Source organism: Acanthochromis polyacanthus, chromosome 10, assembly GCF_021347895.1.
Source record: "Acanthochromis polyacanthus isolate Apoly-LR-REF ecotype Palm Island chromosome 10, KAUST_Apoly_ChrSc, whole genome shotgun sequence".
NCBI classification, from domain to species: Eukaryota; Metazoa; Chordata; class Actinopteri; family Pomacentridae; genus Acanthochromis; species Acanthochromis polyacanthus.
In genome coordinates this window covers 25,779,728-25,796,486 of record NC_067122.1, presented here as the reverse complement: position 1 = coordinate 25,796,486, position 16,759 = coordinate 25,779,728, and positions in this window count along the sequence as shown.

The window sequence follows — 16,759 nt, the reverse complement described above, 5'->3', positions numbered from 1 at the left end:
AGGAGGAGGACGGGGGCTACACATCCTCCTCGGTCCAGCCTGAGAGGAGAAGGAGCAGCAAAGGAGAAGTAAAAGACATAGTTTCCATCTGTAAACCATTAAATTCTTCTCTTCTTCCTCTCAGTATTTGACAGTTTGTGAAAATGACTCTCTAACATATGCACCCGAACACAGAAAACCTCCCGTTCACCACAATAATGCATGTACATGAGTATGTGGTACATCCCTAAGCAGAATGAAACTGTCCCCTTGAATTCCTGAGCTTGCTCTCACTGTATGCACTGTACTGTGGATATAGTGATAAATAAACATGTACACAAACATGAACCTACTGTCTCTGTATGTTGTCTCCTTGCCTCCCGCCCTCCTCCCCCTCTCCTCTCCTCTCCTCTCCTCTCCTCTCCTCTCCTCTCCTCTCTCTCCTTCCTGTAACAAAGGTTACATTGATCATGTTTCTAAAAGAGTCTCTGTATTTCCACATGGCCCTGCCTCTGATATGTTTTTCTTGGCAGATCGAACTTCTACTTTTGTCATTCACTCAGCATATTTTAACAAATTAGAAACATTAGAAACCAGGATCGCAGCAATGTTTTGGTTTGGTTTCGAAACTCTTACAGTCCCCACAATTATATTTCAAAACACGGGTGAATTGTTTGACAGCGGAGCGGAATAAAACCCTAAAACAACTTTTTCATTAGAAACACATGCTCGCGCAATTAGAACCCAGCATTATGTTAATGTGTGTTTGCGTCGGTTCATTTGTTGCCGTGTGAAAGGTTACGCCGTCAGAGGGAGCGTGAGGGTTAGAACGTGCGCTGTCGACGTGCACATGGACGTGTGAGGAGTGTGTGCGTGTGTGTGTGTGCGTGTTTAAGGGACAAAGGGACACAGTGCTCCACATAACAGCATTACAGATGGCTGTTGTGAGTGGTTGTGACAGTGAAAGCGAGTGCGTTCCCACTCCATACAGATGTACTCTGAGTGACCTTACAAACACAGTGGAACTAAAACAGGCCCCCTACCTTCTCGCTCTCACTCTGGCACACACTGTCACTTCTCACTCAGCCCTTGCGGGGCACTAAAAGTTGCTTCCTGAGCCAGGAATACATCAAGGGCCAAGAATATATAAGCAGGGAGCAGGGGAGATGCATAGCTACGGTCCAGGAAAGCATAACTTGGACTAAGTAAATATTGGACTGAAGGATTAGTAGCTTTTGCCACCTATAAAAGCAAGACCGGTATGCCAGGCTGAGTTAACGACCACACGCTCTGACTTTACCCTGGATTGTTTTACCGAGGAGCTGCTGTGGACAAAGAGGACATTTCAACAGGATCACTTTATGGAGGAAAAGAGGGAAAAACTAGAAATGACTTCAACAATTGCCCCCTTCCTTTCACTGACTTAGGGACCATTCAAAAAAAATGATTGGAGGCAGAAGGGGGGGGGATCTTTAGGTTTCACTTCATAAAAAAGAAATGCCCACCGCAGTTGCTGCTACATTTTTCTTTTCGAGGAATAGAAAAATGCCAACAAAACTCCCAATATCTCAAACTAATGTAACAAATTAGCACATTTCATTTCGCAATTGATAACTACAGATGTATTAAACAGTAAAGACAGCATAACCCAGTTAATATCTTTTTATGGTAATGGGAACTCCACTGATTTTACACATTGAAGTATAGTATGAATATGTAGGGGAAAAAGTCATACAAAGCCGTTTGTAGGTCCAGAGGGAGCTGCCTGAAATCAGATAAATTCTCCAGTGATGTTGTGCGAGTCAGAGTGGGATGCAGCTGAAGACTATAAGTTTAAAAATGAAAAAAAGAGAAAACGACAGTGGAGAAAGAAGCGAGCTTCCCCAATCTCATAGCTTGCTCCTCATATTTGCCTGAGGCTAGCAGCTCGAGGCTCCATTAGCTACTATGAGAATAACATACCTGAATCTCACGCTGAGCAGTTGGATTGCATTGTGGGTAATGTAGGTTTGGGGAAGAGACAATGCATGGAATGGAAAAGATTATACATCTGATTCTGGTCAGTTTATTTCAATATTTTTCTTAAACTCATCATCATGAGTGTGATGATGATAAACTCTTTATCATTAAAATAAATTCCACATTGTCTGCTAAAAGTTATGAAATGTAACTTTCTTAATACTGTAAAATAAAGCCTCACAAGGGGGGACTAAAATAAAGTATAAATCTAAAATGAGAAAAAGACCCTCCTTATGCTTTCCCAAAGAATTATGACTCCCCTCCTTCAACAAAAAGAAAAAAATACATAACCATCCTCTTCTGACCCCTCATAGTAATCTCTGTACAGTCTCTTTTCGTGCTTGTCTGGTTTTTGTTTTTTTAATACAAATATATTATAAAGGGTCTGTCTTGGCGCGATTCTCTGCTTGCTGTGATGTTGAAGCTGATTTAGATTTTTGTCTTTGCTTGCTCATTCTTTTATTCCGCCTCTGAGCCAGCTCTTTTCTGGTGGTGGATTGTGAAACAACAGGAATGTTTTTTATTCTCGTGCGGTCTCACCCACAACATTTGTTTTCAATTTGACAGATTTTGGAACAGAAATTCTTGGGAGGGAAACTGATGTTTGCATGAAGGCTCAAAAATAAGCTCTTTACAAAAATCCTCCACCTATCCCTCAAATCTCTTCCCCGTTGCTCTAAGCTTCTCTCTCTCTTTTACTTCCCTTCAGCTCCTCTTTCCTCTATTGGGTGAAGTCCAAACAAAGTCACCTCATCGTGTATTGTGGGAGAGATTGTAAAATTTTCATTGAGCCCATGTGGAAGTGATTTGGCTGTAATCTCCAGTAATTGTGACTGTAACACAGAAACAGGCTGGAACAGATTGGCCTCATATTTTTCTTCAGGGTCACTATGGGCTTATCTCAATATTTAGCGTCTTGCCTGATTGAGTTATCATATCACATTTGCTGTTAAGAGCTGAGTCATGTCAACAAATGTAACTGGAGAGCACAAAATGTTGCTTTAAATCACAAAGAGGAAGGTTCCGGTTTGAGGAAAGTACACACATCAATGTCAGCATGACCCGCAGAGACCTGACTCTTTTAAAATGCATGACATTTAAGAGCGCTAGTCGAGATCTGAAACAAAAATGTAGTTGAAAAAGCCACCATTACAGTGTGACCTATCCTAGATCTGAACTCTGTTTCCCCTGACCTACGTAACACACACACACACACTATCTCTCACACACACACGGAAAGTCAAGAGCACTCTGCTCGGTTGCTGCTGAGGTGCAAATGGTTTGTCTCTATGCATCACTGACCGAACGCTTTGCCTTCACCTCTTCTCTCCTCTGCCTGCTCCTTCTTGACTCTGTCCATCAATGCTCCACCTCACTCACCCTTCTCTTCCTTTGCACTTCTGCCTCTGTGCCCTCGTCCTCCCCTCCTCCCATAATTTGTCTCTTTGTCCTCTGCTCAATCGTAGTTTACATTTTTCTGACTCACAATTTGTTGTCTCTCTCCGCTGCCTCAGCCCCGTGGCCCTCACTCACACATCCTGATGAATGAGTAATCTTGTTGCATTGTACTCAGCCATCCTTGTCCGTGTTCGATAATGGCTCATTTGATACTTTCCTACTACTGTTGGGTGCGCGGCGGAGACTGAGAGCTGGAAGCCATGCAGTTATCATAAAGAGCGTGTCAACTGTGAAGCCACAAAGCCTACAAGTGATTAAAACCCTTCAACTCAGGGTTACTTCATCACAATCATTAGTCTTTTCTTGTCCTACCTTCTGGCTGTAAAACCCACAGAGCCTTACCCTCCCCATCCGTTAATAATATTCACTCTGCCTCTGATACATTAGCCAGTGAATGATAGGGCAAAGCCCTGGCCTAATTGCTTTTCTTCTTGTAAAGTCTCAATTCATTTTTGCTGAGGAGACACAGAGATGTGTGCCTATAGCGCGCACATACATGAGCCGACACACACAGACGCTCACGCAAAACCTGGCGCGCATACTTTCACACACTTGCACTCACACACAACCCCACCTTCCCACTGCTGTTTTATGATGGATGGGGCTGAGGATGCATGGGGGAGGAGGAAGGTGGGGGGGGGGGACTATAAGGCTGCGTATGTGCACGAGCAAGTGTGTGTGTTGGTTGGAAAAGAAAGAGAAAGAGAGAGAGAGAAGCTGAGCTGAGGAGCTCTGATTAACGACACAGAGAAGGGGTCCCAGAGGAGCTGGGGGAAGAGCAAAACTATCTGGGGCCAGCTGAGAGAGAGCGAGAGAGTATGTGTGCGTATGTGTTAGAGAGAGAGAGAGAGAGAGAGAGAGAGAGAGAGGGCACAAAAAAACAGGTAGAAAATGGGGGCGGGGGGAGAGAGATGTTTTCTTTTCATGCCTTTCATTACAACAGATTCACAAACACATGAAACTCTGCATACATCATCATCATCTGGAAATGGGAGTATGAGCTTTATCCACGTTGGCCCCGCTGCTACTCAATATTTTTCTCCTCCTCTGCCCAGCAGATACGACACACACCCTTCGGATTAAATCTTCTCGCCTTACCTACCTTACGATCCCGGAGCCCAGCGCCTCAGGCTTCTGTCCAGAGTGCTGTCAGAAGGGGAAACGGTGTGTGTTGCCAGAATACAGGCCATCACCTCTCCCTGATTGCACATGAGAGTAGAGGTAATGGGAGTGTAATAGCACCTTAAGTACCCTGCTCTCACTGACACTGGCTGTATAGCATTACCCCTTGGTCTGACTGTGTGGAAAAGTGTGTGTGTGTGTGTGTGTGTGTGTGTGTGTGTGTGGGTGAGGGGGGTGTACGCATTGGCATATGCGCAAGTTTTTCTTGTGTCAATCCATTTGTCTGCCATGGATAAGTGTGTTTCTGTGTGTGCTGAAAGGAGCCTGATCGAGGTTTGAGTGTGTTTTCCCTGAGGGTCGTCTGAGCTGCAGCGATCAAAGAGAGAGATGGAGGTTAACTGACCAGACCCGAGAACCTCCACAGAAGGACCTGAGGGACTCCTCTCTGTTAGCCCAGGTACCAATCATCTGACACACGCACATAAACACACACAATCAGTGGAGCGGTGAGTGTACAAGGGGGCAGTTTGAGTGATCCGGGGGGATTTAAAGATCTGTAGAGCCCAAACTAACTTTGTCACTTCACTCACGCAGCCATACCCTTTCACACAGTATCCATTACCTCAGATACGTTCGCTACAAAACATCAAATAGCTTTATCCCAACTCCTACCACAGTGCTTTCACAGAAACAGAGATGCCTTCCACTGATATGGAAGTCCTGTAAAGTGAGTATAAGTTATATAGCAGGGGTCCCTAGAGGAAAACTCAATGACTAGTCTTCTACTAGAAAGTTAGACTGTATTCCCGAGTAGCTCAAAGTAACGACTCGTGCTGAAGGACTGAGAGTAGTGCACTTCTGCTGGAAGTTAAGCTGGAAGTTGTGTTCTGGAACAGAGAGAGGGGAGGAGGAGGGGGAAAGAACAAGCAAGTGTGTGAACGTGTGCAACTGTGCAAATGTGGAGGAGCTGCAGGAGTGGGTGTGCAAATGTGCGTGGGTATGGGCGTGTGTGTGTGTGTGTGTGTTTGAAAGTGAATGAGAGATAACCATCACAGGCAGCTGCCGTGGTGAGGAGAGACGACTAGCACCAGCTAGATGCAGCGGGGAAGTTTTCTTGAAAATAACTTTGGCTACTTGTTGATTCCACGGCGGCTTACATCTGTTACATATATGTATCACAAGTATGCATACTTAGAAGCAATGCTAAAATTTAAAAATAATTTTCACAATTAAAGGTCCTGCATTGAAGAAAATATGCAGATGGAAGTACAGGAGCGCTTGCAGCAAAATGTACTTGAGTATTAAAAATAAAGTACTCATTATGGTGTCTTTCAGAGTTTTGTATAACTACGCACATGAATTATTATTACTATTGTATTACCATGTGAGCAGCGCTTTAATAAGACCGGCATGCTCTTTTCCTTGTAATCCAATTAAAAGATAAAAACCAAGAATGAATTGTACTAACCGCATTGGTCTGTATAGCCTGAAGTTTATTCCTCTACGACATGCAGCTCCATTGTTTCATAGAAATGAGCAATAACATATCAGTAAGCCACCCTGGGTGACAAGTTCCTTTATTATCATGAACAGGGACTAATCCCACAAACATTATACCATCCTGCTGCCAGAAATACAGTCATGTGAAAAAAAATAAGGACATCAAGTGGACACTTTGATCAAGGAAATGACACATAAAATTGTCATTTTGTAGCCATCTTCGTACTAATTTGATTTATTGTTTAATTTAACATGAAAACAATAAATCATTTCACTGTAAACTCACCTCCAATTTCAAGTGACTGTACCAGCAAATTTAGCCCATGAGCTATATTAGTCACAAAAACGTCTCCAAGAATTCCACAATTTCCTCACTAGATCCATGGGTAACTGTGCTGCAGTTGGTGTTAAAGTGCGTGCATCTAAAATCAGAAGTAGGTCGCACATATTGGAGCTGTTTGGTCACGATAACAATACAAATGTTTGGCACAGACCAAAGGCGCCAAAGGGGAAGAACATCATACCAGCTCTAAAGCCTGGTGGTAGAAATGTTATGGTTTGGGGTTGTTTCGCTGCCGCAGGGACTGGGCAGCGAGCAATCACTGATTCAACTGTGAATTCTGCATCATATCGAAAGAGGGCTTGAAGATAATGGGCGGCCATGTTTGACAGTTCAAGGAAAACCGGAAGTGTAACTTTAGACAGGATAATGACTTTTTGCACATTACAAAGACTGGTAAAAAGAAGAATTGGAGGAGTCACAGCCCAGATTTGAATCCCATTGAAATTATGTATAGATTTCAAACAGGCAGCGCATGCAAGAAACCTATAACACCTTTAAACTGAAGGAAGAGTAGTCAAAGCCTGCACCAAGCTGTTGTTAGAGATTCTGGACAAATATTCAAATTATGTAAAATGCTTACATGGAGTTATTTCAACGCAAGCCTCTACGGCTGAAGGTATACTTACTTTATCCATAGAAGAATTTGACATGTATTCATCTTTTTGTCAAATAAATGATTTTAAACAGATTTTTTTCTGCATTGTTCAAGTATTCCACCTCGAAATTTATTTGTGGGCTCTGTTTCCAAGGCCAAATGCATGAGTGTCCAAACAGGTTAAAAGACAATCATTTCAATTTTTTGCATGACTGTATTCCCTACAACACAAAATGTGTACTATTTTGGAGATGAAATGTATTACTTCCTGCTGTCTGAGTGATATTTGCCAAAGACAAGACTTTTTAAACCACGAAAACATATACTAGTGAGTAGTTAGATCGTAAAGATTTAGTAGAAGCAAACAAACATCAGTCTAAGCAGCAAAGACAGGGTTCAGATGTTACACTGAACAGTACTGAGAGACAGACCAAAGCCTTTTCATGGAATTTGTTGACATTCAAGATATAGAATAACGGCAGCATCCATCATCCAATCTGCTTGAAACAAAGTAGGACATAAGATGCATTTTCTGACCACAGTTAAAACCAAAAATGTTTATACCTGTTTTGAATACCCACACTCAAAGACAGGATTTTGTCTCTTTGTAGTGTTGACGTGATTGCACAAATAGATATAAGAGCACATTTCTCTTTCAAGGTGGCTTTTTCAGTGTAAGTTGCAGACACAGAAAAGTGATGGAAGTAATTATATGAGGAATGAAAAAAGAAGTACAAACCTTTCTTTTACTTCCATAACTCCACATACCTAATCAATTGCTGACTGTTTTGGGGGCATTTCTAACTTTGATTACTTTACATTTGAGTGTAACACAGTAGTGTTCCTACATTCAGCAATCACATGACCGTTACTAGTCAGTTGTGGTTGCAGTTCATACTTTTTTTTTTTTTTAATCTAATGGAAATTCTGAGTGAAGTGGCAAATATTAAACCCCAAAGTTTGGTTTACAACTTGCAAATTTGCAAAAATAAATATATAACTAAATTGCAGCATGAGTCTACTGACCTTGACTCTCTTCGATGTGCAACTAAGCCTTGATTTTATAGTAAAAGTAAAATTTTAGTGAAATATTACAAAAGTACACTTTTGGCTGATTTTAATTAACTTTGCTGCTGGCTTTTTGGTTATACTTTACTAAAGAGCATGAAAGAAAGATCTTGTGAATGTGGGCATGTATAAACCAGATTTCAGGTTATTTTGTTCACCGATATTACATCATCGTGTATCCCAGGTGATGGTGCAGCATAATGTAAAAGTAATGTAACTGTAAGAAATATAAATAAGGAAAGCAATGCCTTATTTAAAATAAATTAAATAAATAACATCTGATAATTTACTTTGATTGAGTAAGAACCCCAACACTGTTGGCTGAGGATTTGACAAAATGACAAACTGTTTCAGAAAGTTGCTCAAATAGTTGGATCTGGCTTCGTCTTTCTGATGATGCAAATTCTTGAAGGAAGAAAGCTGGAGAATCTGTTAGACATTAAGAGCAATACTAACGCCCTCCAACAGTGTTTTGGCTGGTCAGGTTTAAGCAGTTTTTAATTTTGTATGCTATTAGGTGGTTTACCCTATTTGATAATGCATATTGTAACTAATCAAAATGTTTATGCAATCACATACTGAACTGTAACAGAAGTTGTCAAAGAGAGGTTTTTATGTTGAAGTATAATAAAGTACATAAATAAAAGTATACAGCTGCATAAAATGGATATTAGTCTAGAAAAGCACCAGTACGTGCAGCAAGACCATTGTTGTCTCATACAGTCTGCATACTAGCTGCTTTTCCTCTGAGTGAGGAATGGTCAACTGTCCTTTTCCTGGAATAAACAAAGTATATCCTCTTCTCTCAAGTTAAACATGACCCGAACGATGACATTGAGATCCGGGCTGCTGGAGTAGGTGATGGAAGTGTGGGTTTCTGTGTGTCTGTGGAGGGGGTGGGGACCGGGATCCTGCTGCTGGGTAACATCTCTGTCAGGGCGGCTCTGCTCCGTCACCACCCCACTTCCACGCACACACACGCACACACTCCATCAGCACCCGCTCAGTGCTCATCAGTCGCAGCGGCGCACATGTGGCCGGAGTATTCTAAACAAAGCTTTATAAAGAGCTCAACTAAGACTGCCCGATGTGACAGTCAGGGTACTAATGACGCCTGGAGACCACTAAATACACCACTGACAGACCAACGGCCTGCATGCCATGCACACACACATCACACACAAGTTTTCATTTTGGCATGCACCAACAAACTCTTGCAATCACTATGGCAGGATGGAACACATGCTCACTGTGGCAAATACACAGATGCACACAAACTGATGCCCAAGGGCATCTGTCCGCAGCCTAAGAGTTCCCAACTGTTGAGGAGAAACAGCTCAATTAGCTCTGTGGAGGAACTAACGAAACACATCTATCCGTGCGCACACACCCACCACCCACACACATACACACTCAGAATCGCATTGATCCTTTCCCAGTCTGTGGCTCTAATTGGTGTGTTGATGATACTGTGAGAGTGTAGGATCCTTCAGGCAACCATAGAATGACTCCCAGCTCTTTATTTCTCATTTAAAGTTGAAATACACCCACAAACCCTTCCAGTTACATGCTGCAAACTATATTCTACCTGATATTCCTTCTGAGAATTTTGTCTTATCTTGGAGTTTAATCAAATTTCTCTCGAATGCTGTAACGCCATACCTGAAATCACTCCAGGATCGCAAAAAAAGCACACAATACAGCCTTAAAAATCCATTCCAATGCCATAAATATCTAATAGCTTGATGACTTTGTTGCTCCCATTAGATTGAACAGTTGTAAAAACCATCTATCCATTATGTGAATATCCATTAAAATTAAGCACACAAACGCTCAGCGAGCACCTCCAATTCAAATATTCGCAACCCACCCTCCCAGCACACACACATGCATGCATGCATGCATACACACTGTTACAGCAAGTTACTGAGAGCAAATGGGGTAGAGTTATTTCCATAAAGGGTCTCAGTGGGTCTCAAGAATCTCTACTCCCGCCGACTGGGAGCGATTTAGCGAAGCACACACTGGTATATTAGTAACTGAAGATGTCTGGGGACAAATCTGCTCTCTCTAAAACCCTATCCCTCTCCTGTGACCTCTAGAGCATTCACAACTGGGACTGGGAGGCACTCTCCATCTTTTGCCTACTCTCTTTTGCTGACTATCTCAGTTTGTTCTCCTTTTCTTTTTGACTTTTGGTTCTTCTCTTTTTCCCCTACTATCTTCTCTCTTTCTGGTGAGGAGAGTTGTCTTTTTTGTTGTCCGTATATATATTTATATGTATAAATTTTTTTCCCATCTTCTTTCTCTCTTTGCATTCCACCCTATTTTTCCACATTTCTCTCTCTTCCATCCATCCCCTGTCTCTCTCTCTCTCCCTCTCTTTCTCTCCATCTCCCCCTCCCTCCTTGGCCCCAGGGACGGACTGCTGATAGACTGTGTACACCAGCTGCCCAGGGGCTATTTTTAAGGAGCATTTGTCCTTCTCCTTCCCTCTGGAGACTGACTCAACCCAACAACATCTCGTCCGTGCACACTCACATGTGCGCACAAACACACACAGGCATTAACACATGCACTCATTAGCCCATGAGCATGCATGCCCCACACTTTCTCTCACACACACATCCTCCGTCCAAGGGCATTCTGTAAATGTAGGGGCAGCTTGTAGCCTACTGCTTAACTGCACAGGAGCCCAGGCGCTTCCCAGCCAGCCTCAGAGGGCTCATAAAGCTTCCCTCCTCCCAGGGCCTGGCTAATACTCTCCCTTGTTCTAACCCTGCCTTACAATAGTTTGTAAAACAATACTGTAAAACACTGTTGCCGAGTATTGCGTCAGGCTGCTTTCATCACTAAACCCACAGCAGCCAATAGCAGCCCTTGAATAATGCATACAGGAAGTCGGATGATTCAAGTTCCGTGGCATCCCGCGCACTGCCGCTTAACACCGCCGTTGTGTGTCTTATTTGACCCTGCTTTGCTGTTACGATGTACATACAAAAAAATGCACAGAAATAGGCATCTAATACCTCAAAATACTGCAAAAATGAGTAGTTGGATGTGCAGGAACGGAGCAGGAAGATGTCATGAATAATGTAATTAGTCTGCTCACTGCGAACACAATCCTGAAAAATTCAGAAATTACTTCAATTTTCATTCGTAACCTTGGTAATAATTGTAAAGGAATTTGTTAACAAGCTACTAAATTATGCTCAAAGCGTAAAATCTAGGCTGTGAACCTTGCTTTTGTGTTGTGTTCAACCGCCGCTGCTCAAAGCAAATGTAGAAGATAAAATGAATCCTCAAACAACTGCTCCGGCAACCTCGTTAAGACATTATTTACTTTCATCGTTAGCCAAGGAAGAGGACACTAAAAATCTGTCAGCAACCTGAAACGCCTGCTCGAGTGTCTGAGCACTGTTTAATTGTGCCATTTATCAGCCAAAAAAGCCTACACACTCATAAATAAACACAATGCCTGTGCAAAGGAATTATAAAAATGTCACGGCGAAACCCACAAGTGAGGCCAGTGTTGATGCATATTAAGCGATTTAGTCAGTGAAGGAGTGGAGCAAAAATATGATGGTTAATTTAAGAGTCATTAAAATTGTATGAATGTGCATTGCGCTTGCTTAGAGTGGGATTTTCTCTGATCGGTAACGATGAGGGAGAAAGAGCAATACAAGCTGCCACACATTGTGGTCTATAAACTCACTGATTGATCATGGCCAAGCAAACCTGAGAGAGAGGCCCAATCAATGTTTCTGAGACCGGGGAGATATGTGTGTGTGTGTGTGTGTGTGTGTGTGTGTGTGTGTGTGTGTGTGTGTGTGTGTGTGTGTGTGTGTGTGTGTGTGTGTGTGTGTGTGTGTTTCAGGGTACAGGTATGTGTGTATCTACATTCAAGTGTGCGCTATTTCATCTGTTTATGTTTACAACCATACATGTTTCATGCATACTGAAGTGGATGCTTGTGTGCGAATGTGTGTGTGTGTGTGTGTGTGTATGTGTGTTTGTGTGTGTCTGTGTGTGTTTGTAGATGTGTGTGTGCGAGAGAGAGAGAAATTGTGTGCTTCCCTCATTTGAGGAAAGACAATGTTCTACATTCCACAGGGGAACAGAGTCATTACCGAAGCAGGAACTGAAGCCTGGAGGCCACGGCTCTGCATGTAGTGTGAATAGATCGAGCTAGTTTCTTGCTGAGACGTGCTGTAGAACACTCACTCCGCCATTACCAGTGCCCTGCAGTTCAAGCCTCACTCCCACCTTATTTCAGCTGGGAAAAATAGGAAAAGTTGACTAAAACAAACAAGAATCTCACCTTGACAGCTCTGAGGTGAAGTTATCATCGCTTTATCTGCAAAACAACGCGACTAGCCGAATAATTTTTATATCAAACATAGAGTGAGTGTTGAGTGGACATTTTTGGAAGATCTAGGCAGTGTGCCTCTCTTGGCCCGGGCCTCTGAGGGATATGTGGGCTGTGAAGCCCTCTGCTGCCCTCTGTTGGAGACTGAACCTCAACCACGGTTCACACACAGTGCAGGTATGGACATATGGCAGCTGTCTATCACTAAATAACAGGTGTGCGAAGGCTTCTTTCCTCTCCGACTTTCCTTTTGTCAGTTTCTCTCCTGGCATAAAGCAGGCTCAGTATGGCCTGGGTTAATTTCCCCTGTTGCTGACACACACAGGTCGTTAGCATGGCCCACAGGAAACTATTGTTCCATCATAATAGACGGCAATCAGAGGTGAGGTCTGATAACGCCTGCTGTCACCTGATGCTCCGTCTGTTTGTTTCTCTCATTCGCTTTCTCTCTCTCACTATAGTGTTCTTTCCCTCTCAGTTTTCTTACGAGTTAAAGCACAAGTGCAGTTTCTGTGTGATGTACTCACACTTGCAGATACGTTGTACATTTCACAGTAATTTGTAGTTTTTTTCTCCTTTTTTCTCTTGTACTCTTAGCCACTAAATTAAGCATGACATATCTGGGTTGCGATAGCCCTATAACACAATAGCTAATGCTTCTATACAGCGCTGACTCTCTTTTGATAACACAAACGCACACATTGTGCACACACACACAGACACACCAGCTCCAACCAACACACAAGCTGCGTCCCTTTATAACCTCCATCTGCACATGCTTTAAAGAAATGTCCCTTTCTTTCTACATACAGTCATGAACTTCTTTCGTTTCATTCACTCAATTTTGTGACCTTTTTTATTCTTGGTCCAAACTTCTTTGTGCATTTTCTGAAATCCTTCTAGTACCAGCAGTGGGTTTCCAGGACCCGTTGCAGTCACAAACACAGTTATAGACTTTCAGCGCGCTCACAGTATGGCACAATAGTGTTGATTTTGATTGACACCATGGGTGATGTGCAGAAAAATATGAATATTTACAGTATTAGTATTAGTCATGGTAAAAATTCCAGTCACATCACATACATACGCTTAAACCACCCTTGATCTATAAACAGACTGTGAATGAACGGCCTTGATTGGCTGAGAGAATGACTGACAGTTGAACGAGTGGAACCTTTGAATGTGAAACTCAAAGGAAAGATGGGAAGCGTGTTTGTGCAGGTCCCAAGGGGGGAAAAGCCTGGGTTTCACACACACACACACACACACACACACACACACACACACACACACACACACACACACACACACACACACACACACACACACTCGCATACACACACACACACATTGTGATCTTGCTCTACTTTGGGCTGTGCTCCACATGAAAGCATCGATGCTTCCTGCTGTTTGAGACGAGCTGTGTGTTGCACTGCAAAAGAACATACAGGTCTGTATATACATGTAGACGGACAGGTCTGTATGGAGACCAGAGCAGGTGAGATTGTATCCATCTTGGCCTTTGTGGAATATCTCTCTTTCTCTGCCACTCTGCCTCATTTCCCCCTTCTGTCATCCTCCCCGTGTGTCTTTTTTATTTCCGTCTTTTTTTATTTCTTTTTATTTCCCTTTTTCTTCTCTCTTCTTCTTTCTTTTTCCTTTTCTTCTTTTTCGTCCCCAGAGAGCAAAATGAATGAATTTCCTTCACATCTTCACACACACTCAGGTGATACCAAATAGCAAAATAGCATTTTTCCAGTCAGTTTGTTTTCTTTATCATTCACACACACTCACAAAAAAAATATCTGGCTGCTTTATTTGCAAGTTCAAATTACATACAAATACACAACATTTTAAGCATAACTTTAAGCATATTTCTTTATGTCAGCATGTTACTGACTCATCATTCTCTCAAAATAATATTTAATATAGAAAGTGAATGTATCATCGTGTTCTACAAATGGCACTCCACAAATGTGGAGGCACTGTGCCCTTGACTATCCCCCTGCTGAAACTAAGTCTTAGCCAATTAACAACGTCTTCCACTAGGTCTACATGCACACACGCAAACACACATGTGCATGCACTCACACACACCCAAACCTCGCAGCTCATGGGACTAAACCTCATTAACTGCTCTGAGACAGACACTCTCTCTTTAATCAATCCTTTTCTAAGACTGCGCGCACATGGAGGAACGCTGACAATACAACGCAAACACACATACAAACACACACACACGCACACACATATGGGGAGAGGGAGAGGCTTAGATACATTCACACACTGGTCTCCCAGAGAGAAAAACATGGTCATTTGCCAGGGTGATTCAACTCTAAAACACCCTAATTACATCGACAAAGCCACTTTGTTTTGGTGCTGGATAAAATGTGAATGATTTAGCATATTATTATTATGCCTCTGAAATATTAACCAACCCCGAGGGACTTTATCTGCTCTTTTAAATATATGCAAATTATTTTATTTTGGTTTGGTTTGTTTCCAATGACTTTTGTGAATTGTGTTTGGATAATTAAATGAGTGCGTGCAGAAGTAGAATCGCACACAGTACCTACATGATATGATGATCTGCCAGATTAGCATACAAATTAGGAATGTTGCACCTCGACTGCTAATCGACTAACTTTTGTTTTCACTTCAACCTTGACCTATTTGAAACATCCACCCAGTGTTTCGCTATGGAGTGGGAATGTAAACACTGTTCCCTGGCTTTTAATTGATAAGACTCATTTGATATTGTCCTTCATTCCAAACACTTCTCATTTCACTTGTGTCAGGCTCTTTCAATTATGACTGTTCTCCTATCTCACTCTGTGCTTATTCACATAGCTCCACTGGACTGATGTTATACAGTAGATTTACTACTGCCACTGTGGTTCTGCATTGACTTAGCTCTCACAGCCCTGACAGATTACTGGGTAAACCAGTATTTCTGTGTGAACCAGGTACAATTTTCTCCTACCCAAGGTTGAGAAGTTCTTTAAAGTGACGTAGTGGACCTGGAGCAGTTGACGTGCAGAGCGCCAACATTTCAGCTCTGTCTTACTTCACTGATTGCCTTGTGAATCCCTGATGGGTTCCGCTTCGTACATAATCATTTCCCTAACATGGGATAATTTGATTCTATTACTCTAACAACAGCGCAAACAAATTGCCTACGTAATTTATTGTGCCAATAATAGCAAAAAACAGATGTGGTAATGGTACCTCGGCTTTCCAACCTCACATTTATATGGACTTAAACCAAACTGGATATAATCGTTAAAATACATTTATAAACACCCACCCAGCATTTTCAGTATCCAAACATGCCTAATTATGGTTTGGCAAAGTGGTGAAATTCAGCCTCCGCTTCTTAATTCTTGTACCCACGCAGCTCTAGATCTTTTTCCAAACCCCCCTAGGTCGTTTTTCACAACTTCCCCTCAGCTTTTCTGCAGCTTTTTCTCTGCTTATCGGGATGATTTCCTGTGAGGAGGTTCAAGATGCAAGCAACACATATCTCCATAGCTGTATTATCTTTACTAATGCTGCATTTCACTCCTCTACAGCAGGCTATCTCACTGGCTCTCTCCTGTGCTCTCCCGTGTAAACTCTACCTCCTCATTCACTGGTGTTCTATATGCCCTCTAAAGCCCTCTGCTCTGTCCCATTTCTCCCATTGCCTCAGGTCCTTTTTGACACCCCTGGCATGTTAATGGGCCAATCAGAGACACTGTCCTTGAGAATCTCACTTTGGCTCATTTTCATACCCCCCTTCTCCCAGATTTATAACCTCTGCTGCTTACAGCTCCAGATGTTTTGTTCTGGTTTTTACTCTCTGTAATTGCTAATTCAATCTGGCTGTAAAGGAGCAGATGCTCTCAGGACTTGAGCATACCTGTGTGGGTTTCGCTGCGTGTATGTGAACGCTTTCCTGTCCTATGTATAAAGCAACAGGATTTACTGTAACACCCCGACTCATAAACATAACCCTTCACAATTACTCCAAGCTCACTTACTCATGCAGGGGAATAAGACAACGGCGGTTTTAACTTGCAAAGAATTGCACACTGGCATCAACTTCCATTATACACTGCATTACTGTCACCCTTAAATCACCGCCGCTGAGGTTTGCTGGTTTAGCAGGACTGACAGTTGGCTTTGGAGGTCTAAACTGTGGCAGGAGCCTTCTCATCAGCCTCCTCACATTTTTTTTATCATCTTCCATCCTTTTTCTCACCGGGAAAGTGGCAATCCACTCCAGTTTAGAGAGAAAAATAAACAGACTGGTTATCCGCAGGAA